Genomic DNA, 10,178 nt, shown 5'->3' on the forward strand with positions numbered 1-10,178 from the left:
TAAGAACAAAGGGGTTTATATATGGCAAACAGGGTGCACAACAAAATTTAACGCATGCCCAACAAAGAGCCCATTATCATTTGGCCCTTTGGAACTAGAAGTTCATGAGTAAAACAGATGGTGCATTCAGTAAAAATACCTAAGCCCAATACCAATAAGGACCCAAATGAATAAAGGCAATGTTGAGGAAACATTCAACATTCAAATCAATAATGAAAATTGAAACCAAATTCAAAAAATGAGCGCACAAGCTATCATGAACATCATAAAAACTCCGGTCAGGGTGCCACCACCAACCACCACGCCAAAGGTTGTCTCTGGCAGCAGTGGTGCACCAAAATGCAAATTAACACCACCATCCTCATTGCAAACTCACGCTGAGTCTGAATACAAGATTAATTTCACGGAATTCTCAACCCTAAGTCCTAACCGAAAGGGAAGCATTCAAGAACCCTAGGCAAAAAATGATAAATTAAACGATGGTTGTTCACAGATTCATGATCGAAGCTCAGGGCTAATTATACCCAGAGCATAATCTACACAACGGTAACAAGATCGTGCAGAAACGAGGAGAAAAATAACTACCTCAGAAGCGGAGATTTGCTCCGGAAAAACGTTGCATCGGGGAAGAAGCTTGCAACGAAGAAAATCACTTGAATCAGGTACGTTCTAACCTATGCTCTTATTCTTCTTCACTTATCTCTTCTTCTTAATCTTCTTCCTTCTTCTTCCTCTGGATCTTAAGATGAATATGAGAATACGAATTCGAGAGAGGAAAATAGCTCTGAGTTCTGAGAGTGAAGAATCGAGTTGAATAGAAAATAATTGAATGATTGAAGAGGTTGAGCTCTACTCCATTGAAGCTTTGATGTGAAGCTTTAATGTAGTATTTCGAAGGAGCTTTGTGAATGAGAGGTTGCAGAGAGATGATTTTGTGTTAGAGATTGATGATGAATAATGAATCGTGAATCTGGTGAATGAATCGAGAGAGGGCAATTGAGGAAGGTTGATCTGAATTTATAGACAGGGAGTTAACAGAAAAAAGGAATTCTGTTAATTCAGTTAGTTGGAATGATTTAAGGTTGATGACAGTTATGTAACAATATTAGATTCAGTTAAAAGTTAGTTATGATGGAATAGAGGTTAGTTAGGTTGAGATTACGTTTTCTGTTAAGTTGAGCACTTAGTGAAAACGATTTCTGTTAAATGGTGAAACTCTCAATTTTTTTGATAGTTAAATGTTGTTATGTTAGTTAGTAAATTCGATTCAGTTAGCTGGTAGTTAGATGGTGAAAAATGAAATTCAATTTCCTGTTAGATGGAAGTTAAGTTTTGTTAGTTAGTTGTTAAATTCAATTTTCTGTTTTTATGTGGTTATGCTGTGAACTCATGTAGATTTGAGTCATTTGCTCGAGTTCTGTTTTGATATTGCTTTTGCCTTGTTGATTTTTGCCATGCCATATGTTATGTTTTGCATTGCTTGATTGGATAATGGTTGTTGTGCAATACCAATGTCTGCAGGTTGTGTCAGCTACGTTAATATGCTATGTAATGTTGGTGCAGACTTGGTGTGAAGCTTGATTGTCTTGCTGTAGGTTTAGGCATGATTGGCTGCATGGCTAGGTTTGCTGACTTGATGCAGGTTGTGCTTGAATTGATGTTGTTATTTTATAATTGGTGGTTTGTCTTGTAGGTTAGGGCAGTAGGTTAGTTTGCACTTGGTTGCATTGCATGATGTGTTACCTAGGTTTAGTTTGATTGAATGGTAACTTGCAGGTGATTTGCAGGCTGTAGGCTTTGGTTTGATTTGCTGCAGCCTATGGTTTATGTAAGGATTTGAATGTTTTTTCCTGGAAATGCATGTTTTCCCATTTATTCATGCTGCAGATGTGCATGTATGTATGTTCATGCTAGGTTAATGGACTATGGCCATGTAGGATATGTTGACATGCTTGAATTAGTTTTGAATGCTTGAAATGTGTGTTAGATGATGCCATGGATGGTTTACTTTGTAGCTGTTTGGATTGTGACAGGGCTGTTAGCGATGATGTGAATGCAAGGCTCAAAGATATGGCAAAACAATGCTTGGCAAATGCACATTCAAGGTATGGCAAATGAGCATTCAAGGCATGGAAAAACAATGGTGTAAAAGGTGGCTTTCTTGCTTATGAAGACATTGGTCATGGAGTCATATGGAGGCATGCAAGAATGAAGATGCAGTATGTATTAGAGTTTAGGTTGTGAAAAGATGGGTCAGTTGACTTTGGCCAATTGGTTGACCAAAAAGTCAACAATTGACCAAAATTCAACTTTTACAAAAATTGTATTTTTGTGGTATTTTCTTGTATGGAATTTGGAAAATGATGCTTGTAAGATTGAATGGACAACTATTTGAAATGGAAATGATCTTTATTGAATGAAAACATGTTTGATTCCAAAATGAACTTTTCCTTAAAAACCATGTTTAAGCCATAGTTTGAAATGAATGATCCATGGCCTTAATACACTTGAATCAAAAGGACTTGGAATGCATGATAATAACATGAACTTATGGACTTAAAACAAATGAACTATGAATCAAGAACAATGGCCTATAATTCCCCATGAATCATAATAGAATCACTAGAACACAATGGACCACAAGATCCAAAACCAATGCAATTGTGAATCATACACCAAAGACCATGGATTTGAAAGTACCATAGGCATGGATTAGGAATGACCAAGTAGAATGAGTATGTATGAGTGCTTGAACAAAGCCTTGAATCAGACAAAATCCCAAGCATATAGACATGTAGGTCAAAAGAATGATTCTTATGCACAAAGCAAGTTAATGATTGGTGATGCATGACATGATGGTCAAGAGCATCCTCCCAATTAATTAGGGTTTGAAACAATCACAAGGTCAAAAGAAAGGTCAACAAGGCACACAAGAACCAAGGCTCCCCGATTAGGGTTTCAAGGTGCACACCATCTAATCAAGGACTTCAAACCAAGCATAAAGATCCATAAACAACCTCCCAATACATAGGCCCAAGATTAGGGTTTGGATTATCAAATCAAGGCTCAAAAGGTCAATCATAAGATCCCGTAGTAGCAAAGTCAAGAATTAGGGTTTTGATGCAGAGATGAATGCTAACTCGTGATCTCCATGAACCAAGGTCCTAAAGATCATGGAATTAGGGTTTCACCCCACATGATGAGCAATACCACAAATCTAGGGCTTATTCCACAAGTAAACCCTATCTCTTGTTAACGAAAAGTTTTGAATCTATGATTATTATTAGAAAGTGTTAACATGAATGAATGGTGCACATGAATGAGACATGGATGAGTACAAATGAATCTCAATTCATAAGTTAGATGAAAAGTGAAAAAGGGAGAGAAAATTTTGGGGTATGACAATGAGACCCCTCCATGTAAACTTGTGTCCTACAAATCCAAGATCCATCACATTGCAAGACTCCAATCTTTCTATCAAAATATCATACTTTTTAGAGGAGACTTGTGAACCCCCCTCTCTTTTATGAAAAAATCAAGATCTCATCAAAATCTCCACCTAAGAGCCAACTTCTATCCATATCCCTTGTTATTCTTCTTAACTCATTCCATATATATTTCATTCTATCACCATTTGGGCTAGCGTATACATGAGTAAACATACACTTTTCACCCACTTCAAATTTCATAAGAGTATGCATAAGTTGAAAGTGATTTTGTATCACATTTACCTCAACCTTCTCTAATTTCCAAGCATTGCTATTCCACCAGCAAAACCCCTTACTTCTATAAAATCATATCTATCGAACACAACTTATTGAAATAATTGTCAAGTTTCATGGATCCATCCTTGTTTGCATTATAACAAAAAATTATGGTTTTACCTCTCTAATATATTTCTCACAAACTCGCACAAAAGCCTTACTCGCAGCTCCCCTACAATTCCACATAAGGATTTTGAGTTTGTGTAATCCATAAAACCAATTATTGAGTTCATCCAAACCTTTGATGATTGCTTGGTGTTTCTTCCACGAATTCCATATATGAGTTTCTCCATCAAGAAAATCTATCTTATGGGTTTCCTCTTGCACCTCTCTATCTTCATTGTACCACCTCCCTTCTGAATTATCTTTTTGAGACTCTTGTTGTGTGCCGCTTTCATTATTCTTACATATAGAACCTTGGGCTATGAATGACCCAGTTTTTTTAACATATGCGTTTGTTCTGAAAATTTTACCACATGACCCTACAATTATACTTATACCTCTATGTTTTGTTTAAAATGTCAATTTTACCCTTGCTTGTTTTTAACCAATTTACCATTTCACTTTTAATCATTCATTTGAGACTTCCGAAAATTGTACCCTTCAAACTCGCACCGAAACACTTTGAAAAAGATTTTCGGTATGTATTTTTTCTTTCTATAACACTTTTTTTAAGACATCCGATTAATTGTAAAACGTGTTTTGGAACATTGTCTAGAAGAGTTCCGGTTTAGTGTAAAGAATGTACCATTTCGGAACACTTAATAAATGTGTTCCAGTTAACACACTTATATATACCAGAACTTTTTCCTAAAGATTTCTGGTTTGTTAATTTTGTGTATCATAACTCTTTTATGAAGACTTCCGGTCTGTGTTGTTAATTTTATTTTATTTTTTGATAATTTTTTTATTGTGCATGTATGAAAATTCTTCCCCAAATACGTGTAGATACTTCTGATGTTTTTTACAACTACTCAAAGATTTGGTAAACGAGAAGAGGTGATAAGGTGAATTAAAGAGGTTGAAATCCGAAATAAAGTAACTGTTATTATTACTTGTTCTGATACTGAAACAGACAAGAGAGGTGGGAAATACAAGGATACTGATAGTGGAACCCAAAGTGCGACCAAAAAATGTGGATATCCATTTAAAATCAGGTCTACTACGACGAAAGATGGGTCTGGATGGAAGGTTGATGTAAAATGTAGAGTTCATAACCATGGTTTACCTGATAGATTAGAAGGTAATTCCTTTGTTGGTAGGTTGACCACGGATGAGAAACAACATGTTGTTGATTTGACAAAGAGACATGTTCCACCTAGACACATATTTCTTTCCTTGCAAGACCGAGATCTAGAGAATGTCACTCGGATCACGCAAATATATACAAGTATAAGAGTATGATAGAAAAAGAGATAAGAGGTCTTAGAAGTGAGAGACAACATTTGTTTAAGCTTATTGAGGATGCATGCTATGTATATTAGAGTAGAAAAAGAGATGAATCAGAAGTTATGAGAGAGATATTTTGGGCCCATCCAGATTCAGTTAAGTTGTTGAATATTTTTCCTATTGTGTTAGTTATGGGCAACACCTACAAGAAAAAAAATATAGACAACCTTTGTTTGAAATTGTTGGCATGACATCAACCAAATTGACTTTTGTTGTCACATTTGCGTATATGGAGTCTGAGCAGACAAAGAATTTTTGTTGGGTGTTGGATAAGCTTAAACAATTGTTTGTGAAGAAAGATTTGTGTTGAACCTTTGTTCATCTCGTTGTCTCCTCCCTCTCCTCTATTCAGATCCATTCTTCCTTCCACATTCAAACTACATCCTTCCTTATAATGCCCAAATCTACCACACGACAAACATAAAAGATACAAACCTTCATATTCCACCTTGTAGTGTTTTCCATTAATGAAGAACATTGTCAATAAAGGTTTTATTAAGTCTACTTGCACGCAAAGACAAGCATACTTACCCCTTTCCTTTGTTAGAATGGTCTTATGTACTTTAATTGTTTTTCCTATCCAATCATCAATAAAAGATAAGACTTTGTTGTCATAGTATTTTATCAGCGGACCTGATACTCTCACCCACACCACTATCTTCTATATATCGTCACTTGAAAGACAAAAGTTTGCACTCCACCCTCGAACTATAAGATATTAGTCGTAGATCATCCAAGGTCCCTTTATGAGTGCAACATATTGATCTTCTTTATTAGTGAATCTCACCATATAATACTCTTTCCCAAGATCCATTATACCGGCACCTCCTCTTTTTGTCCACATTTGGTGTAGTCTATTATCGAAAGCTTGATATCCTATTCTTTTCCCAATATTTTAACTATAACACCTCTTCTCCAGGGTTTAGCAATTATGCTTTACTCTATCTCCGATAATACGATCTTCGGACAGTCATAGTCTCCCACCTTCATTTCTTCTATCATTAGCCCTGCATTGTTATTCATATCATTTGACACTTGCTCTGTATCATCTTCTTCTTCCATTATGCCATCGATTATCATCTATTTCCTTTATGTAACCATTTCCTTATAGGTTCTTATTCCTAGGAGAGGATTGTCATATTGTTGCTATATCTTTAACTCTCTTGGTGCTTCCATCCTTAAGATAGACTTCCTTAGCGGTATTCTTGTAGTTGCTCATTCTCAATTTTTATATTTGATGTTTGTGTAAAACAAGCTTATAATATAAATGAATGTTTCTTTTTCTGAAAATAATAAATAGTGCTTGAATGTTTTTTATTTTCTTGTCCAATAAAATAATAACAACGTGATCGATGTTACATCTACAGCCTCCTATAAAGATCTATCCTTTTAAGATTTTTTTAAGTAATAACTTAGATGATAGGAAATATATTTTATAATTCTATGTTATTACTTTGAGAAAAACGACTATGCACCGACTGTGTAAAATATTTTTACACTGTCAACCAATCAGAGACGTGCATCCCGTCAAATCACACTTTTAATTTTAAAATACTGGTATAAGATGGCAGAACGTTATAATTCTATTGGATAATAGTGTAAAGAAAGTTTACACCGACAAATACACTACCTTTAATCTCTATTAGTTTTTCATTTAGTGTGAAGTAATTTTTCATTTTAAAAAATTTAACTGAATTGGGCTCGGAAACTCACCATGATCAAAACAAATCCCAAGGTCATTAATGGAAAAAAAATGAATTCATGATCTTTCTTGAATCAACTTCTTAACAATTGAATAAACTTTTATTAAAAAAATAACTTTCATCTAATCATTCAAACAAATTTAAGAATATTTTGAAGTATTTATTAGTTTGATTTTACGTGTAGGAATATGTTTTATTTTTCAAAATATTGAAATATATATTTGTTTAATTCAATAACAAATGATTTTTATAGCTCAATTGACTAGGGAAGAACAATCTAAAAAGGTCATATTTAAATTTTAAAAATATACATGATAAATAATATTTTAAATCTATTTAATAAAAATTTAATTTAAAAAAGTTAGCTATAAACCAATAATAAATTTAATTGATTATATAACAACTATCATTTTAAAAGTAAAAACTTGGTAAAATGGTAAGCACATGAATTTTTAATTTATAGCACATGATTTCAAATCCTAGACGTCCTATTAAAAATTATATAATTAAAATACAAAAATATGCGTCGGATCTCAAATCACTTTCAAATAAAAAAGATTTTAATGTCGAATTACGGTCTATAATTTATAATTTTTTAACTTAAAACTTATATAATTATTTAATTTTATAATTTAAAATTGGAGACCTTTAATTTTTGGAGGTCCTGTAAAATGACTTACTTGTACGAAGCTTAAATCCACCATGCATCTCTTAGTCACACTTTTTTGGTACATCAAAATTTGATATATTATTTTTTCCTAAATATTTTTAATATATTATGTTTGATATTTATATTTTGTACATCAATTAGAACAAACAGCACCCACAAAAGGCCTTTCATAATATAGAGAAAAATGTGAGACATTCGGACATAAAACTAATGATATAGGCATTGGATGTGATAAAGTTTTTAGTACTGTAAGTTGTGAGGGAGCAAGACAAGGCTTTCATAGCTCAGTTGGTTAGAGCACCCGTTTAGTAAGCGGGAGGTCTTGAGTTCAACTCTCAATGAAAGCAAAGTAATCTTTTAAGCCATTTTTTGAAGAATCTATGTTAAAATATTGAAAACATATCACGGTTCTACACACTTCAATCCTGTCAAACATGATTGTTCATGCACCTTGCAACTTCCCAAAAATGCAGAACATCTCTTTTCCACACTTTTCTCGCTCATCAAAGTTTACATAATGTTATTTTTTCCCAAATATTTTTATTTTATTATAAATATATTGTGATTGATATTTTTAGTTTTGTAGATCAATGAATGTTGAGAATGTATCAAGTGTGAGTAGTGTGTATAATAGTCCCATATTGTTGTAAATGTGGAGACTTGAGCATTTATAAATGAGAGAATCCACCCACCTATCACCTTAAGATTTTGGGTGAATATGTGGTGTGTTTCTCTAAAAAAAGAAGTCCCACAATGTTCAATGCTCCATAGTAAAAGACTCCCCCAACAAATAGTATCACGAGCCTTTGGTTTCAGAAATGGACCAACTTACTTGTATCGAAAGTCAACGACGCCGGTGTGGTAAATAAGAAATGTTATATTGAAGAGTGTCAACCCCGACATATGGTGAATAAGAAACGTTCTCCCACCCACCACCTTAAGGTTTTGGGTGAATATGTGGTGTGTCTCTCACAAAGGTGTTGCTCTAAAATAAGAAGTATCACAATGTTCAATGCTCCTTAGTGAAAAACTCCCCCAACAATGAAGACTGAAGGCACCGACAAAATAATTTCCGACAAAATAATTTCTCGTAATATGGAGAAAAGGGTGAGACTAGCTCTAAAAATAAGACTAACGATGTAGGCATCAAATGTGATAAAGTTTTCACTAATGTATGTGCGCGAAGAAGGGACAAATTTCTTTCATAGCTCAGTTGGTTAGAAAACTTGTCTAGTAAGCAGGAGATCTTGAGTTTAACTCTCAATGAAAAAAAAAAAATTTAAAAATCTATTGAATACAATTTTTGACACATCTTTTACTTGCTGCCTATTTCTCTCAAGCTAAATATCTGAAAGAACAAGAAGGTTATATTTTGTAGTTTTGATCACATATTTCATTTGTTAGAAATCGACTTAATACAATTTCTTACATATTTTTTACTTTAAAAATTTGTGGAATGTAATTTATTCCAAACCTTTATTCCTTCTAAACATTGAGAACACATCGGAGGTTCCGCACATTTCAACCATGTCAAACATAATTGTTCATGCACCTTTCAACTTCCCCAAAAATGTGGAATACCTCTCATCCACACTTTTCTCGCTCATCAAAAATTGCATAATGTTATTTTTTTCAAATAACTTTATTTTATTATAAACATATTATGTTTGATATTTTTAATTTGTGTACACCAATAAAGACCGAAGGCACTAGCACAACGATTTCTTGTAATATAGATAAAAGGGTGAGACTAACACTACTATGAAAATACATATAATGACGGTTGCAAAACATATATAATAACGGTTTCACATCCTTTGTTTGTGATTGTATGTATGATGGTTTCTACAACGGACGAGAGATCGTGGTTATAAGTTAGGCAGCGTGCTACTTATAACAACAGTTTAATCAAATAACAGTTGTGATATGATTTATTTTTTTATATTTTTTTTTTCAATTTTACAGTATTCCCAAATTTTTAACCTGAATATTTATGAACCACATCAGACTAGAAACAACAATATAATTATTTTTGAATTGAAATTGACCAAAAATTGTATTACATCAATGACATAATTCCATTAGGAACCAAAAACTGTATATTACATCAAAACTAAAATGACACAAAACAACCTAAATGTACACATCATTACAATAAACAATACTATCTTGTTATCTTGGTGTCTTGACTTTAAACACCTATAATTTCAAATAATAATAGTTGTGAGTGAATAATCTTAGAAATTATAACTTAAATTATGAATGAAGAATATAAAATACTTGTTATTTTTCCCATATTCCTTCTTGATGTTCTTCATATGAAGTAGACATTTGTGTTGCCTAAGAACAAGAATCTACACACAAAAGATAAAAGAAAAAGATAAGAGAGAATCTGAGTAAAAACATAAATAAAATATTCACAGAATCTCAATGGCTGGTGAAAAAGGTAAGCAATTATCCATAATATTCAAGATAGTCAAAATCAGATCTAAAATGAAAAGCTTCCCAAGATGCATAGTCTTCAAGACAAATTGTACGTTATTCAAGATTTCTTCTTATAAAAACAGACATTTTCATAACCATCCGAATCAC

The 10,178-nt window shown here is 33.1% G+C and overlaps 1 long non-coding RNA gene and 1 other non-coding gene across 2 annotated transcripts; both read left to right on the forward strand.

Moving 5' to 3' along the window:
• Positions 1 to 219: 219 nt before the first annotated feature.
• LOC127085852 (uncharacterized) lies at positions 220 to 2,423 on the forward strand. The gene is made up of 2 exons (XR_007789290.1): positions 220 to 662; positions 1,522 to 2,423. It is a non-coding gene; the product is annotated as an uncharacterized LOC127085852 (long non-coding RNA).
• Positions 2,424 to 7,859: 5,436 nt separating this feature from the next.
• Positions 7,860 to 7,933, forward strand: TRNAT-AGU (transfer RNA threonine (anticodon AGU)). The gene has a single exon. It is a non-coding gene; the product is annotated as a tRNA-Thr (tRNA).
• Positions 7,934 to 10,178: the final 2,245 nt, after the last annotated feature.

The sequence above is a fragment of the Lathyrus oleraceus genome, chromosome 5 (genome assembly GCF_024323335.1).
Source record: "Lathyrus oleraceus cultivar Zhongwan6 chromosome 5, CAAS_Psat_ZW6_1.0, whole genome shotgun sequence".
NCBI lineage: Eukaryota > Viridiplantae > Streptophyta > Magnoliopsida > Fabales > Fabaceae > Lathyrus > Lathyrus oleraceus.